This window comes from Anser cygnoides, chromosome 6, assembly GCF_040182565.1.
Source record: "Anser cygnoides isolate HZ-2024a breed goose chromosome 6, Taihu_goose_T2T_genome, whole genome shotgun sequence".
Lineage (NCBI taxonomy): Eukaryota > Metazoa > Chordata > Aves > Anseriformes > Anatidae > Anser > Anser cygnoides.
This window is the reverse complement of record NC_089878.1, coordinates 7019648-7038751: the sequence shown is the minus strand read 5'-3', so window position 1 is coordinate 7038751 and position 19104 is coordinate 7019648. Positions and strand designations below refer to the sequence as shown.

The following is a 19104-nucleotide window of genomic DNA, read 5'->3' as shown; positions in this document are numbered from 1 at the left end:
GTAAATATTACAGATCAGTAGACACAATATACATATTTTGGACACAGGTTTCACAAGTCATGGTATAGGGAGTTCTAGCACATGAGGAATATTGTTAAAATTGGTTATTACATATACAATGTGACAGACCCTTTCTATCTGCAGATACAAACTAACCTATGTCACCACACCACATGTGACATTCTGATTTTACAAGGTGTGATTGTCTTCGGAACTATTCCTGTTCTAGAGCCCATCTGATACTGATTCACATTTTGTTCTGTGGAAGTGTTCTCAATCCTTCTCCTCTTGAAGTGTTACAAAAGGCAAAATGACACCATTTTCTTCATCTTCAAAGCAGATCGGCTTGTACAGATCTTGGCCAGCATGCCTAGCATCTTGAATAGCATATTCATAGTGTGACAGTCTTCACGCTATGTGGCAGGATCCAACTGTATGAATAGTCTTTAGAAATAACTGTTGTGTAATAGGGATTTTTTTCTAATGTTCTTAGAGACAGTGGGTGCCTCTTATTTTGTTTTATTGTATTTTAAGGCAACAAGAGCTTCATCTCCCACATCATTACATAAAAGTTTCTTGAGAGTTTTGTTGACTTTATAAGAGGTACAGATGCATGGCATCATCCATCTTCATCTCTCTGAACTGTTACCAAGGTATGTCCAAACAATAGAGAATTATTTCCCCCTTAATGTGATGCAGTTTTGAATACTGCTAGAGGCCAGTTCTGAATTGAACTCCAAGTTGAGGAAAAGTTAAAGACAATTTCAATTCTCACCTCTTTAGAAGGTCAAATCTGTGTTTTCCTACACACATAGCAAGTGTCTGATATCCAGAACTGAAGCTACATGAAATCAAAAAGGAAAGGGTACTATGTTCTCTGTTGTTGAAATTGTGATGTTTTAAGTCAAGATTTTAGTGGGCCAGAGAGCAAGAGGGTATCTTTTTATCTTGCTTGTTGGCATACTGATCCATGCAACTTACAGTTCATGATTTTTTAGATAATCTTTTTATTAAATACTCATTAACCAAACAACAAATAAGTGGAAGACAGATATGTGATCTTACGCATTTCTTATTTAAGGTAAGCATCCTAACTGCAAATTAAATGGTTTATTCTTTTTCTTCTCCAAGGAGATTTTTGTCATCTTTTCTGTGTACTTGCAGCACTTGGACACAAAGAATGGAGAATGCCTCCACCACTCCCCTTCCATTCCACTGAAACACCCTGTGAAGTACTGACCTAATTTCTGAAGAGAACAATGTTTTTGTATCTGTCTTGGGGTTAGGTATTCATTTTTATATGCCTTGGTTCTGTTCAATAAATACATGCCTACGTTGTGCTTAGACCCATAAAATTCACAAGATAGATATTTCTTTTCCTGCGTGACAGATGATCCCACTCCCTGCCTTGGCTAAGAATGAATCGTATCTATTTCCAAAGCATGTTTTACAATCGCTTTATCCCAGGAACCTCTAAATATGGTGAAGCAAGACAGAAAGAAATTTTATTCAAAAAAAGCTCTTTGCTTAAAAACAACACCAAAAACAAAACAAAACAACAACAGAAAAAAAAAAAAAGACAACTTGATGGAAAAAAGGGATCAAAGATTCTGGGAATCAAGGAATCAAAGAGAGTTATTAGATCTGTGAACTGTCCTGCAAATCCTGAAACCAGAAGATGTTTCCTGTCAGAGTTATTAAATTAGTGGTAAAAAAAAAAAAAAAAAAAAAAAAAAAACAACTATTTTAGGACTCAAGAAGTAGGGTGACCTTGTGGCTTAATGGTAGACCACGACTGAAGAGAATCTAACAATCCTGGCTCCTTTGAAGATTTCCTACGATTTCCTACGTGACATTGAGCAAAATCTCCTTGTGCCTCAGTTCTCCATTAACATTTCCTTTCTTCTCCTCCATCCCTTGTCTATTTAGAATGACTCTCCCTCATAGGGAGGGGGAGTTCAGTTACCTCATTCTATATTAAGTTATCTCACTAAATATTGACAGTGATGGGTTTATTCAGTTCTCTCAGTATATACTGGTAATGACACGGTGGAGTACTGATCAGCTAGTTTCTACTTTACTAATTACCATAGGCAATGATTGTAGGTTTTGGGATTAAATTTTTTCAATAGAACACTGATTTCTGTGATCTCCTGGCACCAAAGAGTAGATTCTGAGTAAAGCCACATAGGCACCAATCTCTGGCAGATCAGCTAGCTGCATTCTTTCCACATAATAGTAGAAATATCAGAAACTATGAATATAAGGGGAAGGGGAGGAGGACACAAATCAGAAAAACCTACTTCCCCTCTTCCTGTCCACCAGAAATATGAAGCTTGTTTCTGACAGATACTGGAATGGAGCATAGCCTTGATAAACTGAGACAGATCAGCAGTGGAACATTGCATGTTCAGCTTGCCAACAATCTCTTTTTTTTTTTTTTAATTTATTTTTAAATAATACGGGAATAATATTTACTCTTATTTACATTCTTAAATATTGACACCATTGGTATGATACCCAGTGTGATTTCCTGACTACTAAATGATTTAACCATTCTTAATGTACCATTGTTTAATAGGATTAGGGTGCTGAGTGTGGAACACAGAACTTTACTATATGCTGCTGGGTATGCTGGTGGTGGTATATGCTGGTGGTGTAAATGTAACAAAGCCAATACAAACTGAAATTTTATCCATGAAAGATTTTGTGCTGAAGTTGCTGAGACCTCATCTGACAACTGCAGAGTTGGTTTTTGGTTTGTTGGTTTTATTTTTGTTTTGTTTTGTTTTTCTTGTGGTTACCTAACATGAGGATGAAGGATGAGATCTATTAATTTATTTATTTTCTTCTTGCATCCAACTCCTGTTGAAATGACTAGAAATGTTCCTTGTTATGTCAGTGGAAATATTGAAAAATGACTGTTTAACTGGTGCTGTCAGATCTGTATACTGAGTACCTCAGAAAGAAGAATTTGGTTGTAATTTTACTTCACTACAGTTCATTTAGAAGGCCTTGAAGATAAACAAAACCCCTAAATGAACTGGTTAGTGGGAAAAGTTGTGTATAATATTTGATACAATATGTGACCTTTAAAGGTCTATTTCAGAATTGGAGCAGAGAAATAATGACTATGAAAAATTTATTTTGGCACTGTAAAGTGAAGTAGTCTTGATACTGCTAACTACTGAGTCATTTCAAGTGATGTGAACCTAATTTTAATGTGTGGGATATAGTGCTTCCTCTCCACTTTTACTTCAGATCAGTTTGAACAAATGACATTGTCCAGCAGCTTTTTTTGCAAAAGCACATTTTTAACGGCATTACAAAAAGATTAGCACTGACAGGTTTTTATATATATTTCCTATGTGGGGACAGCTCTTCCAGCCCATTTCCTTCAGTGATATCTGGAGAGGATCTGATAAGCTTTATACCACTTTTCACAGGTCAAAGGGCATTGTCTTCCTCTTCAGTCCAGCTGCCAACAACAAAGTCAGACATATGTTATCACCATCACACAGGAAGCTGTGAGGCTGCTTGTGTTCAACAAAGTACAAATACAGGAAGAACATAAGGTTAGTTAAAAGCTGATGGAGCTCTGCTAAGGTAGAATCTGGCTAATAATATTATAATCCAACAATACTGTATGGTTCAGTATCAGGGTAAGGTGGTTACTTATTGTTGATTAGTTTAATAATACTATTGCCAAAGTGTAGGTATCCATCTATACCCTTTTACAGGAGGCATATCCTGAGTTGGGGCATAATGTTAAAAGAATAATTAGTTATTCAGTAAAGAGCAAAGCTGCAATGGGATTAATTGATAATGAATTGAATATAAAATTCATTTTAATAGGCAAAATTTGATGTTGCCACTTAACAAAGAGGATGCTATTTGCCTGAAAAATTGTTCTAGATTTCTCTTTTAACATACAGTGTGCTGCATATCCAGATGAAAGTGGTACACAATATGTCAGCAAGCTCATATCATGAAATGCTCTCAGTGTTGGTATCATCTTAGAATTTGTAAAAGTGAGTTTTCCATTCCTCTGTAACTTTGGAATATGAAATCAGCTTAATAGGAGCTTTATATTTTTATCACTGATAAGGAGTATTTTGGAACTGTTTGTTAGTGCTAAATTTGGATCCATTCGCAGCTTGTCTTCTGCTTCCGGTACATTGTTTACTGCTTCAGGAAAGTCTTCCCAACACATTATGTGAGTTCCCATCCCCTGGCCTTTGCTCAGCACAGAACAAATCAGGGCAGGCACACTGAGTTCCAACTCCTGTCTCTAAGGACCAGTTAGCTGAGGCTCTGCTGCAATGGAGAGCTGCTACCTGGAAGTTGTAGGCCGCACCACAAATAACACACTACAAAGGATATCTGTGGGAAGAGAGGGCTACAGAAGTAGACCTAGGCCTACTGCTCACACCTTCATGAAAAAAGTGAGGAACGGGAAATAAAGTGAGTGCAGTACTTCCTCAGTGAACTGTCCTACTGCAATATGTCCCATCACTCTCTCTGCTTGTTATATCTTTGTTTTCACACTTTCAGTAGAGATGCTTAGAGCTTACTGTACTTTCAGAAGGGCCTTAAAAGGGCCACGTTATCTACTGAGATCTCTAGATTAATTTAAATGTGAAACCAGCACTTCAGCTCTAACCATCCAGAAGTACAGATCCAGCACCCACTGCCTGTGTGCTGGCACTTTGGAATCCTATCTGCAAAGTAAGCAGATATAAAAGTCTAGTGAACACATGATGGATTAGTAGATAAGACTATGTCAGGACTTCAAAACTGAACTTCTGAATTCCTAGTCTGCCAATCTGTCAAGCAGAGGATACCAAGAACAGGAAACTAGTTTTGCAGCAACTGAAGCTTAGAGGCCGTGGTAAAACTTTTCATTTAACCCGAGGGAAAGCACCAGTTGGGGTCAGGGGCTGTCCCTAAAGCCTACTGGGTTTAAACATTCCCTTAGGTCACTGCCCTTGGCTGGAGAATAATGGTAATAAGCAGTAGTTTCTTGATTTTGCATTCATCATCTATGAGAAATGGTCCATAGTGGCAAGTAACTATTGCTGTTCCACTTCAGAGTCACTTCCGTACATATCTACATAGTCACCCTCTACTCAACATCATGCTAAGATCATGTCAGTCTCTACTGTTTTACTCCAGAAATGAGTGACAGTGCTTGAACAATTTCACATGAATTGATATAATGGTCTGTAACGTTACTGCAGACTTCAGTCATACAGTACTCCTCAAAAGTTTGAATTGCTTAATGCATATCTCTGTAACCTACAGTGAAGCTCCTAACTATATATACCTGCAAATTAGAGGCACTGGAGATGCTCTGAAGAAAAAAGATTTCCAAACACATCTGATGTCTCTGAATTTTCCTAACTATCCATTTTGGGAAGGGCAAAAGAGAGCAATATAAATGTTGCTGTCTGCCAATTTCCAGTAGAGCTTTAAGGATTTCAAGTGTGGTTTTTGTTTCGTTTGTTTTTTCTCTTAATAGTGTGAAAGTGATAAAGCTGTCATTAAAATAGGTATACTCAACCACTATGGCATAAATATCATCAAAATATTTGTAAGTATACAGTGCATAAGGCAGAGTATTTGTGAGTCACAGAACCAGAGAGTGGCTGAGGTTGGAAGGAACATTGAAGATCATCTATGGCAACTCCCTTGCTCAAAGCAGTGTGGACTCCAGGAGGTTGTCCAGTTGGGTTTTGAGTATCTTTCAGGATGGAGTGTCCACAATCTCTCTGGGAAACCTTTTCGACTACTCTCAAAGAAAAAAATAATCTTATGGTTAAATGGGATTTCCTGTATTTCAGTCTGTGCTTATTGCCTTTTGTGTGCACCACCAAGGAAAGTCTGACAAGGTCTCCCTCCTGTCCCCACTCAGGTATTTGTACAAATGGATTTGAAGCTAAACAGTCCCAGCTTTCTCAGCCTCTATTCATATGACAGGTGCTTTAATCCCTTAATCTTAATTGAGGATGTGCTTTGTCCTGCCCTTTGGGTTATCACTGATGATCTTAATCAGTCTTGGCCCCTGTCAGTCCTTGGGATTTTATGTAGGAGTTTGATAAATGCTGTGTAGTATTTAGGATATTTCTTTCCAGGCTTGTTTTTTACTATTATTTTTCTGTTGTTTAATTTATGGACAGTATTACGATGTGAACTGTAATGTTTTCAAATCTGAGATCATTATTTTTGTTCTAGCAGTGGTGGTTTTTTTTTTCTCTTGAACACACTGTTGGCATCCTTAGATTGCATCTTTTTGATTATTTATGACTTTAGTTAGAAACAGCTTGATGATCTGTTGTTGTATGCAAGCTTTTTTTAATATATCTTGAAGGGAATCAAAGTCGAAATTATGATTAGAGCGAAGTGATTGAAATCTTTATATTGAAGTAACATTTAATGAAAACCATTTACTTATGCTAGGTTTCTTTGGTATTATACAGCAGGTGTTTCAGTAAGCTTCAAGGTAGATTAGTTCCAAAGGGCACATTTCATCCTGATAGTCAGTGTAAGGATTATCACAGTCTACTTATCAACAGCTCCCAGAAGTCTCATTTTGTTCCTTTGATAACTATGCCAAAGCCACGAAATAGCACATCTTTTATTTTTGTTCTGTTTACTCTCTATGCATTTGTTACCATGATTAAATTAATTCTTTGTATTATACAGGCAGGTGGGTATTGAGAAGAACCAGTGCAGTAATTCACACATCTGGGGTAGGACTATTTTCTGTCAGTTCTGAGACTACCAGCATGTTGGTAACATGTCTGGAAATTCAGGTGGTTAAATATACTTTATCGATAATTACAGAAACAGGATGTTCTACTCTGTTTCAGAAGATGGTATATTTCACAAGGAGACAGTGATTTGAAGAGATTCTTCCCTGACTCATAATTGTATATGTATTTATTATACCCTAAGAGCATACTCATCACAGGGTGCTGTGCCTCTTTTTGCATTACTGGTACTAGCATATTTAAAAAAACACACACAGTCTTTCATCAAATATGATTCCTTTGCTAAAGCCTACACTGTGAGGCCACAGTGCCATTAAGTCCACCTTGTCTTGACGTAAATAATATTGATACAGGGATAACTTAGGACTTTTAATATCAGAAATCCCATGAAGTTACTTCGCTGGTCAGATGTTGTCAGCTCCAGCACATATCGAAGGATATTGTGGCAGGGATGAGGACCTCTGATCTCTGAGATGATTTTTTTCAGGTGGATTGACTGCTTATATTGTGTGACAGGCTATGTATTTATCAGAGCATTTTCCAGAAAAATGCAGGATTAGATTTTCTGGATGATAATACCCAATGCAAAAAAAAACATTGAACCCTATTTAAAAGATCAAAAATAATTTAAAATTCCCATCAGATGCCTTTTAATCTTCTACAGAACTGAATATTAAATTTATCTATTTTCATTTTAAATTTATCAACATGTTTAATGTAGTATGTCATCAAGTACTCCCATAAAAGTAAATGAATATTTCATATTTTGGTCAAAAAATGATAGTGTTGAACATCATAAATTTGTCACAAGTCATTAGCATTATATTTGAGGATTTCCATGGCATGGAAAAATTTCTAGATGGCATAAAGCCATCCTCTCCTTGTGTTTGTATGCCTGCTAATCACCTGTCACCTTCAGTGACAGAGGTGGGATGAATTGAGACTTGTTATCTTGTATACTTTTATCTGTTGGCTACTTTCCTGTGTAAGTCAGAGAATCATGACTAAGGGAATTTGAATAACTATTACCCAGAGAGCAAGGAGGAACAGAATGTGTCACTGTACTATGAGGCTTCTCGTTATGTGGCACCTACTGTAATGTTGGGGAGAAATCAGCAATAAATAATTCAATCGAAGTTATTTAATTCCAAACCCATTATCTTTCTAAAGGAATTTTATTTGAATGTGATACTGCACGGTTGGAAGCAGCTTCCATTGTGAAACTGGGTGTGTTTCTGACCATTTGTCACAAGAGGGGGCTGCAGTTCTTTGCAATTTTTAAAAGCTGATGTTCCACTTTAAGGAGGAAAGGGGTTGTGTGTGTGTGTGAGGGTAAAAGAAGTCTTTCTCGTTATAGGCTTATTCTACTGTTTTTAATTAATAGTTTGTAAAATTGTTGAAGTGCTTAGGTCAAAACAGTGAGTATGAAAACAATTTTCATAGTGTTTTTTTTTTATTTTGTACTTCGACGGCAAATATGTAATCGGAAAACTTATGATGTAAAATGTTTATTGGTAGATTGGTTTTTGAGCATGGTCATGCTGTTAAGCAGTGAAATTTGTAGAATGTGAGTCAGGTGGAAATCTCTATGAGAAATTTCATACCTTTAGAGAACCATCATCACAAGGTGAATCTAAGTCATCAGCTAACTAGGTTAAAGAAAATGAAATGATGCTTTGTACAACTGAGACGTTATCCCTATTTATGCTGGTATTTGTAGGATGTCAGCATGCTCTGTACATGCTGTTCTCTTATTTTGTGAAAGAGTGACAAATATCATTACCCTGTTTCAGAATCCTCACTGGAAACAAGTTTTGGAAAAAGTGATCAAACAACTCCATTGTTTGTCCATTTCTTTTTTCTATATTATCTTTAAAGATACATTTTAAGTATCTTTAAGTATCTGTAACATTTAACGTTACAGGTTAAGGGATTCTGTACATCCCTGTCTCATTTATTAACTTCTGAGCATGCAGATCCAAGATTAGTTTTTCATTCTTGGAAAGGCTTGAGAAAAAGCATAGGAGGTTAACACGCCTTGAAATGGCTAAGCCTCCACTTTTCATATTGGAATAGGGTGATGTAACTGGGCAGATGATGTCTTTCATGTCTGGTGAAGAAGAGGTTTGGAAAAGCTTCTTCAGGTTTGTAGAAGAAAAGAGATTTTTCAAATGTTAAATGACTGCAAAGACTTTGTTTCAATTACTGGTGAATTGTTATTGTGCAAGAAATAATAGAGAAAGCCTCTTTCTGTCTTGTGGGGAACTCTAAACCTCCTTGTTCTTTCATATTCTGGGAAGAACTTAGTCATTTCTCTTTGAAATATTGTTTGTAAACCCGTAATTCTTAGAAACACTCTTTCACTCGTTTGTACATTAACCACATTTTGTGTTTCTATTGTGTTGTATAGTCTATATTATCTACCTGTAGGCATCCGTGAGGGTTGGACCTTTCCCTAGAAAATCTCACCTTGCAGCAATAAACTGATTTCAAGTCTTGTAAGTCTGGCAGCAACTGAAGATTTTTAAAACTTCAGCACACAACTGATGGCTTTGCAGAGCAGTGGCAATGGCTTTTTCATTTCATGCCTTCGGTGTTTTCAGTCCCTAAGAAAATTGATTACATGATTTTTCTTAGAATTAAAATAATAGAATACATAAAAATGCTATATTTTTAGGAAAAAGTGGTTTTCAAGCCAACAGCACATATGCTTTCAGGAATACTACTTTAATAAATGTAAACTCAGTGAAAAAACAATTTTAAGATGTTGCTAACATGTATAAAAACACCAGAAGACTATATGTGTTCTTTGTGAAGAATAGCATTACGGAGGCCCAGTTTTTCCCTTTCCCTGGAAAGGACACAGCTTTTTCTTCTTAGTTTTCTTTAGTTTACTTCAATATTCTGTTGAAAATCCCAACCAAAAAAAGGGAAAAAAGAAAAGAAAAGAAAAGAAAAGAAAAGAAAAGAAAAGAAAAGAAAAGAAAAGAAAAGAAAAGAAAAGAAAAGAAAAGAAAAGAAAAGAAAAAATCAAAGAAAAAAAAATCTCATGGGCTTTGCACTGCTGAAAAAATAGCTTACACATAAGTGGATTTTGTCTTACAATTACTGAAGAATTAAAGAGAGATTGTATCCTCACTCTTTTCTACTGTTGTTATTGAGTATAGCAGAGTGCACAAATCAAATGTAGAGCATCATAAAAACTTGTCACAGTGTGAGCTACAATTCACTTTGTATTTACTCTTGGGAACTTTGAACAAAGGTCAACACAAGTTGCATTACACTTCCCATTTGCATTTTCCCACACTTTTCTTTTTCCCACACTTGAATGAATCAATATAGTAGTTGCTTATGACCATCATGGTGTTTCATATTTAAAATGGCATGTATTTTTGAACTTGAATATGATGCAGACTTGTAACTGGTGTTGTATAAGATAGTCATTAATTCTGTTTGTCAGTAAACTGAGGAAATTCTCTTTTCTCCTCTTGTTCAAGTCAGAAGTACATTTATTTACAATTTTTCTTTACATTTAATTTACCCACTGTTTTTTTTTTTTTTTTTTTTTTCTCAACAATAGTTTTGCTTAGGAATGCAGCCTGAACATGCACATTTTCTTCAACACTACTTTTTTTGTGACTAGCAGTTCGAAATGTGAGGGTACTCGCAGAGCCTTTTCCCCAAGAACTGTATGCTGCAATCCCATTTACTGCCTCTTAGCTTACTTATTTTCTCTGATTTTGGTCCCAGTCCAAAAGATGTGAAGAACAAAAACAGAACCCTGTTATCTCGACAGGGGTTACTATCTCTACGAACAGGACACGGAGAGACAAAAAGATATAACTCTGATTTTAAACTTCAGTTTGGAACATCAGGTAGAGATTTTGTATCTTTTGCTTTACTATATAGGAAATCCCTAGTTCTTTGTTATATGTGTGGGAGAGTTTGAAGTTGCTGTTCAGAGTTAACAGGTCTTAAAAACAGCTGGTAATACAGAAAGTTCTTGTAGGTCATGGTCTTCCCATCGTAAACTCTTTGCACTGTTCTTCAGCTGTTCAAATAACATACCTCTGCTTCTTGTCTTCTTGCTGAGAAATTAGATCATAAGCCTAAAGAAACAGGTGTCATACTACACTACCAAGCCTGAGCAGAATAGACTTTTGTTTGGAAAACCTTTCTACTGTAGCAGTTAGTTTTACTTATTGTCTTTCAAGATATCAATTTTTAAAATACTAACAAACATGCAAGTTAACAGGGAACTAAGTACATCTTTTAAGGCAAATGTATGTTTGACCTATATAATCATTTCTCTGATGACCCTTCTTTGAGCAGGAGGTTGGTCCACATGACATCTGCAAGTCCCTTGCAGCCTGAGTGACTTGATTGTTCTATGTTGGAGGCAGTTATTTTATGATATGAGTTGTCCATTTATCCTAGACAGGTAAGGCCGATAAGAGACTAGATGGGGGCATCAACTGTTGCTCTTATATAGTTACTGTTTTCAGGTTGCCATTTGGTGGTCTCTGTACAAACTGAGCACCTCTTGCATCATGGAGTCTTGTTATTCTCAGGTGAAATTTGTTTGCATTATAGTCTGAGAAATGAACCAAATAGATTCAAAGTGGCACAATGAAATTGTAGGTTTGGAATACCAATACCGAAGGAATTTGCACTGACACCAAAGCTGTGTTATTGTGTGGAAAGATGCTGGTTTAGAATGTAATACGAATAACACAGATATAAGGCATAAAAGTAAAACAGGATGCTTCTACTGCCATTGCTTTAATGAAAAAAAAATACATACCAGTAAAAAGAAGAAAAAACAATGTTCTCCTCAATGTTAAAGTTACGCTTTTCCTTCTACATTTTAGGAGGGTTTCGTCTCACTTTCTTAGCTCAAACAGTTCCATCTTTGGTTACATTTTCTGAATTTAGAGCTAACTCTCCATCACACTTTTAAGAGGATCCTCATAAGAGGTAGATCCTGAAGGCTTGTCACTGTCATCAAATAATAGCTGGTCAGATTTGTACTACACCTTCAACATTCCCTTTGCTGGACTCAGCCCAATAATACTTAAGGCTCACTTTGCTCTTAGCCTCTTAAGGTTATACATTTCAGAACCGTTCTTCAGCTGCATCAACACATTAGTGCATTCCTTGGGCTAAAGGACATAAATTGCTTTACTGTCATATCTGTTCAAGCTAGCTTGTCTTTCCCGACTATGGTTTGCACTATATGTAATATCTCTTGATTAAGTACTCCTTGCTACTAAAACCTGCTCATTTGTTTTTCCTCCAAAAGCTTTCTTGTCTCTCCATTAATCTTCTTCCTGTTAGGCCTTCATAAATCCTTTGATAACTTGGCCTTGCTAATAATTATTCTGTATTTCTTCACATCTATTCTTGTCCTGTGCATTTTCCCTCAGCTCAAGCAAACATTTAGTTCCAAAATATCTTAGAAATGTATTATAAAAAATGTCATAAAGATTTAAAGATTCTGCCTGCTTTACTTTGCCAAATGATGACAGGTACCTAGACATAGAGATACACACTAATGTGAATTATTTCATAAAGATTTTGTGTTATTAACCAAATCCGGTGTGCTGTTCAGGTTTTTGAAGTGATAATATCTAATGAAGTACAGTTTATCATGTCAGTGAATGCACAGTACTTTAAACTCTTTTGTACTGAGCATTAATAAGTAGCTTGTATGTAGATGAATAAGGTGGATTCAGAACTTATTCAGGTCACATTCACAACACATACTGAAGGTTGGTCTGAGTTGAAGTTCTACTGGTTTGAACCTTCTTCAAGTATTAAGATAGTATTTTGTTATGTACTGAAATATTTTACAAAAATAGACAGTTGTGCATACAGGATATCCCTTTCCAAAAGGACATTTGCAAGAAAACCAGTGTTAGAAAAAATAACCACTGCTGATAGTTATTCCAAATCATAAGTTTCATTGCAAATAATTTAACTTAAAGTTAAAACAAAAATCAAACAAAAAACATGTCCAGAAAACTGAAGAGTATTTGAGAAAGTCCATTTAAAGACTATGGAGAAAAGCTTATTTTCCTGAGATGTACACAGCTAACAGCTAACTTGATGTATAGCTGAACTCCATATCAGACAAAACAAAAGAAGTTTTATTATATCCTGTTCTGTTATATAAACTTAATTCCTAATTTTCAGCACAGTTAATATGCCAGTGTAATGGTTATAATATGATTTTAAAAAAATTAGTTTAGGAGAAATAATTCTTTATGTTTAAAAAAAGAATCAACAAGTAAAACTCACTACTGTTAGCACAAAACTTTCTATATTATTATTTACCTTAGATTTAAAATTAGTGATAAAAGGGTTAATATTCTTGGTGAAAAATGTATTAGAATTTGTGCACTCCAGGAAATCAAGTGTTTTTTTGCCAAAAATTCAGTATTAATACCAATACAAATTCATATTTTCTGAAGAAGATGACTTTTTTAAAAAATTCAGATTTAGGTCCAACTATTTGATAATACTTATATTACTGCAAAATGATGCTTTGGGTAAAGAACAGGACAGTCAAGAACAGTTTGTCTGCTGGGATATACTAGCTGTGAGAAAGTCATCATTTTGCAATTATATTGTGCAAATATAGTAGCATGAAGGATGCAGGCTCTCTGGATTCAATCATTAAACATATCTTCACTTGCTCTTTTTGGATTGGATATAATTTTTCTGTTATGATGGTGTTAGTTTTAGTCTTCTGTTCCCATGGGAAATTTTATTTATCAGACTCATCAGATGCCTTGTTATGAAAATGTACACCCAACTCTTTGCTAAGTTAGCTGAATATTTTGTATCAAATATCACCATCTGTTCTTATTATCTGACAGAAATACAGATGATCAGGCTAGAGGTGCCTTAACGTCGGTGTGAGTTTAAAGTTCAGATGTTAGATACACTGGCATAAGCCATATCTTCCTTCCTACCATAGAATTTGAGTGAGAAAAGGATTAGAGGTGCTCCTTCTGTGGTGTGTTCCTGTTTCATTGCGAAGGCACACCCTCAGAATGTGGGAAGTCAATGTCTTTCTCCTGAAAGCATACTTGAGTGCTGTTATTATCTTTATTTAATCTATAGAACAGCTTTTTTGTTTGTTATTTTGTTCTTGTTTCGTTTTGTTTTGTTTTTTCAAATGTTTTCTATATGGATGCTTGGGGCCATTAATGAAAATGGAGATAAAATCTAGGAGAGGAGCCTCTGCTGCTCCTGAGATTCAGTTTTAGTTTGCAGCTGAGCTTTGTATGGCACCATAAATCAGGTAGCCATAAAAAGAAAAATCATTACACAATTCAGAAGGAAGTGGGATATGATAAACTCCTGTTTACAGGCTGAGTGACTTCCTTTCAAGCCGCCTCCTTCTTTAGGGAACAGAAACATTACCCTAAGCTACTTGATAAATGAATGTCTATAGAATATATTCAATATATATTCATTCCTGTTGTGATGGAGCATAGGCACTTTAACTGAAGACTGTGGGGCTCATTGTGCTTGGCACTGTAGAAAACACACAGAAAAGGCTGGGCTGGCTCTGAAGACCTTAAGTTTTAATTACCATGCAGAACGGAAAGAGCTTTTTCCTTCCTGCCTAATGCTCCAATTGTAGGATACTTGATGCTAGTCTGTAAATCTGTCTCAGGAAGCAGCTGAAATATGTGCTTTTTTCATGGGGAACCGCACAATGCAACATGGCTACTCTGTCTGTATTTTCAGTAAAAGCAAAGCTGCTAGAACTTGTATGCAGTTGCTCTGCTTCATTAAAACACTGGAACCCAACACACCTAAATCAAAGCCCAAAGCAATACACTGAAGATGAGCTGTAGTCTTCAGTTTAACTCTGTTCTGTTGCTCACTAAAAGCCCAGTTACTATAGGGTGTTCATCAGTGAGACACAGCTTAGCTACTTACTGTCAGTGGGATTTCATGGCACTGTGGTGTTTAGGAACTCTGTTCTCGGGCCCCGCATCCATTGTGCCACAGGAGCACACAACACAGAATGACTAGCCCTGTGTTACAAAGTTTGTAATCTACAAGTAAGAAAAGACAGTGGACACAAACAGTTGAGGAAAGAATTAAATGGCCAAGATGACAGTTGAAAGAATGCATTAGAAGTACATAGAAAGCAACATTATTATTATTTTTTTTTTCAGTCCTAGAGTGCCTGTTTTCCCATTTTCCCAGGAACAGAATGTTAAGCTGCAGCATTTTGGTGAAACTAATGACTACTTTTAAAATCCAGTCACTTATACAGTTTCTCATGGCCAGCCAACAATAAACTAAATGATTTTGTGTGGTTTCTTACCAGTTTAGCGTACTCTGTTTCAACGCAGTGTTGGGAAATAAGTAGGAATGAACAGATTTTGGGGGTTTGCTGCTTAGTCCTCAAATCACAAAGTCAGACCTCTGCCTAGTGATATGAAAAGTTGTGGGAAGTGTTCAGTGTTTTAATCTATGTACTTTCTACAGAGAATATATTGTTTTTCAGCCCACCAGAATTGCCATGCCTGCCTCTGTAAATTATGTGATTCTGACTAATATAAGCACATCAAATTTTCCTTTATTAGCGCTTCCCAGCGTTAGATGTGATCATAAAATACACATCTTCATTTGTAGCTTGGATTTTAGAAATCCCCATAGACCAACTGAGGAAGTTTAAAGAGACCAACCCGAAATGTCCTGGGAGAATTTCCAAAAAAAGCAAAGAAGCAAAAAATAGAAATCAAAATAACATCTTTTATTTTCTCTGCCCTAAGTTCTTAGAACACAACTATGCTTTCAGCTTTCTCGCAAAATCACACAATTGTCGTTTTGGTATTTTGCAGCTACTGTAGACTGAGAAATATTTCGGGCCATAGTTAGGGACTGGATCTTTGCCTACCCATCCCCCAACTCTTTTTTTATGGAGTGCCGATGTCCAACTTCTCTATAGAACAGAGGGCTTACAAATGAGAAAGAAATACAAGCATTTAGTGGGACTAGTCATGCTATTTACAGCTTGATGTGCACTTAAGTGGTTTACTGAAGGCTAGCCAGTGTCTTCTATTGTCTCACTTAATGCACCTCTATTATAATGCTGTTGCAGGTGAGTGTTTGTGTATAGGGAATTACAGATTAGTGAACATGAGTGTTTGGAAGATTGTCCTTAGTAAATTCAGTCATTAACAACACACTTGATAAATTCATCTTCTTAATCAAACATAATTGTTGCTTTATAACACCTATTAGCCTTAAGAATACAATACTACAGAGCTGATGCCATACAGCTAGGACTGATGGTAAAATCCTTGGTGGTTCTCTGTCTCTGAGATCAAGGTGTGATCATTCTTGAGAGCTCTTTGACAGAAATCAGAACCAAGGTGTGCTTGACTTCTTTCTTCTTTGATTTTCCATAACTATGTATGGTATTTTTATGCTATTGCTCCCTCCCTCCCCAGATGGGTATCTCAATGCTTGTTATCTTGTTTTTGGCTTTGCTGGTCATCCTGCTTACGTAGTAAGGAGGTTGTCCTGGCTATTTACAGTCCCTTGTGCTTATCTTGTATGACAGCTTTAGTTATTCGACTGACTTTTGCATGTAGCCACATTCACCTGTCTTTGCCTGTTTGGTGGTCACAGTGCTCATGTATTTATACCAAGTGTTTATATGTTATGTACAGTTATGCCATCACAGTATTGGAACATACTTACATACTGTTACACTATTTTAGTATACTGATATTTGGGTGCAAGGCAATTAATTATATTGTAATTACTACAGTTATAGTTCATGGGTGTTAAAGGCCTCCCTTTTGCCTGCAGTGCAAACTTAAGCAAAGATCAATAACAGTTTCTCTTAAGAAAGAAAACATATGGCAAATTTTTAATAAAATTTTCTAACAGATGAGAGCCACGTGAATAAACTATTATTAAATTCAGTTTAGTCTCACTCCTGGAAATATGGAATAAAGAATGGTACAGAATAGTTTTGTAAGGTTGGTGTCCTCACTAGAGTTCTTCATTTTTCTGCAAGATGCCTGGCACAATACTGGAATCTGAATTATAGCCATGAGAGACACTTCCAAAGTTCTTTTCAAACTAAACTTTCATATGTAACCATGTAGATGACGGTGATTGAATCTCACACAGTGAAAACCAAATCTAGATGTTGCTTGTGTCTCCCTGGGACAGGGACACGTTCTCCTTTCCTCTACACATTCTTCTGAATAGGAGTCACACCAGCACCTGCGTCTTTCTGTGACAGTCTTCTCCCACCAACAACTACAGCTGGCAGCAACTGTTTGTATCAGGATCCAGCAGGGATGAGGAGGCTTCTGACTGGTGGGGGCTTTTGTCTGTCAGAGGAGCTTTCATTCCTCAAGCAGCTGCTCCTTATATTCCCTGGGGTAAAGTCAGAAACATGGATGGGAGCCAGCAGAACCACATGAATTTGGGTGCCTCACATACAGTTATTGCATTATACTTTCTAAGAGGTTTAAGCAATTTTTAAGAACAGGCTATTGATTGTCAACGCATGAACTTAAAGTAATTTCCAAGCTGCCACTTTTTCTTACTTGTACATGTGCATCTTTTTTTTTTTTCTCTTCAAATTACTTTTTAAGCAACTACAAAGATTAAGTTCTAAACAGATTTTTTTTTCATTAACGTTTTTTCTATACAATATCCCATTTGAATTGTAATACAAGATGCAAAAATCTGTAATAACCTGATTACCAGCAGCTCTTTATTCTAATGCTTTTTTTCATCAGAGTTCTAACAGAAAGAGAATGCAAGCTTCAGAAGAATACACCATTATCTCATAATAATAATAAAGGAAAATGCAACTGTCCAGTTGTTATTCTTGTTCAAAAGGCACCCCAACTAGTTGATTTGCAATATGTATGATGGCTTTTTTTTTCCACTAGCTTCTTTGCATTTTCCTCAAAGCTGGCTGAACTCTACAAGGCAAGCAAATGATTTCAAATTTTTTAATGGGGTAAATAATATAGTTTCACAAATTAGGACTGTTGTATGTAATGGCCATTAGGTTTCACATGGAATTAGATTTTGTAGCCACATATCCCCAACAGATATAAGCAAATGTACCATCTCTACTACTAGAAAGTCACTCATGCCCATCAGCACATCTGTCCAGGCAGAACAGAGAAGTTAATACCACATTTGCCTATTCTTGTGTTCTCCCTAGACACTAGTGCCTTTTTCTCTACTGATCCTCAGAATATTAAAGTAGAAATTTTCAAGACGGCTGAATAAGTAATATAAGGTTTTCAATCCTTAGCATCCTGCACCATCTCCAACATCTTGTCTTTGAAAATGATGAGTGATTTATCTTGGTTGGTGATTCAAAATTATTAGAAAAAAGACACAAGTTATTAACACCTTTTTGGACATAAGCAGGATTTGGACAGATGCCACATGCTTTTGTATGAAAACAGCATGTCAGGCAGAGGAAACATCAGCATCAGCAGACTGGCTTGTGTTGAGTTGATTGTGAATTTTGGGATAAAAGGTGCTTATTACACAAGGGCTTGTATTGTCATCTATACATGCGCTAAATTAAGCCTTGACCCTGCTGCTCTGAACCTGGTTGCTCTTGCTGGCCCAGCACTAAACCGGGTTTATCTTGAAGGCTATCCTGAGTCTTGAGCAGATTAGTCATGCCTAGTCTGGGACTCCAGGAGCCCTTTGGAGCATAAATGCCATAAAGCACTCCCTTCTTCCTTCTAACTGCAGTTAAATGTGCCAGGAACCAGTAATAGCCTGAAAAAGTGCTGTCTTCTGAAAAGAATTAGTTTGCTGGTACAGAAAGTGTCTGTCCTGTGTTTCTAATTTGTATTTATCAGCACCAGTGGACACATTTCTGCCTCTGAATCATATACTTGTGATTCATTGGAATGAAAATTTGGCGACTGTAGCTCAGCGTGAGCTATTCATACGACATTGCTTCTGGTGCATTGTTTTTCTTCTTGACAAAATATTTCAAGTTGTTAGATTAATGGACCATGTCTATAAATAATTCTATCAACTATGAGTAATAACTATATAATTGTACTAGCTAATTTATTTTTATTTTTTTCTCCACCAATATAAAGTTTATGCTAATATCAGTAAGTACCCTAAAATATCCCTTCAATTCCCCATTTAATGTGCCCCATAAAATACATTTCTGAAATACCAGAAAGGAGAGTATATCTGTGACAGTTAATGAATTTAATATTGTACCTATTTTCAGTTCTGCCACTTTACTATCTTCTCTTAAGCTAGAGAAAAAAAAAAAACTTAGTGG

General features: G+C 36.3%; 1 long non-coding RNA gene across 1 annotated transcript; it reads left to right on the top strand.

Moving 5' to 3' along the window:
- The first annotated feature begins 459 nt into the window (after window positions 1–459).
- LOC136791157 (uncharacterized) lies at window positions 460–10180 on the top strand. Its single transcript, XR_010832572.1, has 3 exons — window positions 460–653; window positions 3447–3575; window positions 9184–10180. It is a non-coding gene; the product is annotated as an uncharacterized lncRNA (long non-coding RNA).
- The last annotated feature ends 8924 nt before the right edge of the window (window positions 10181–19104 follow it).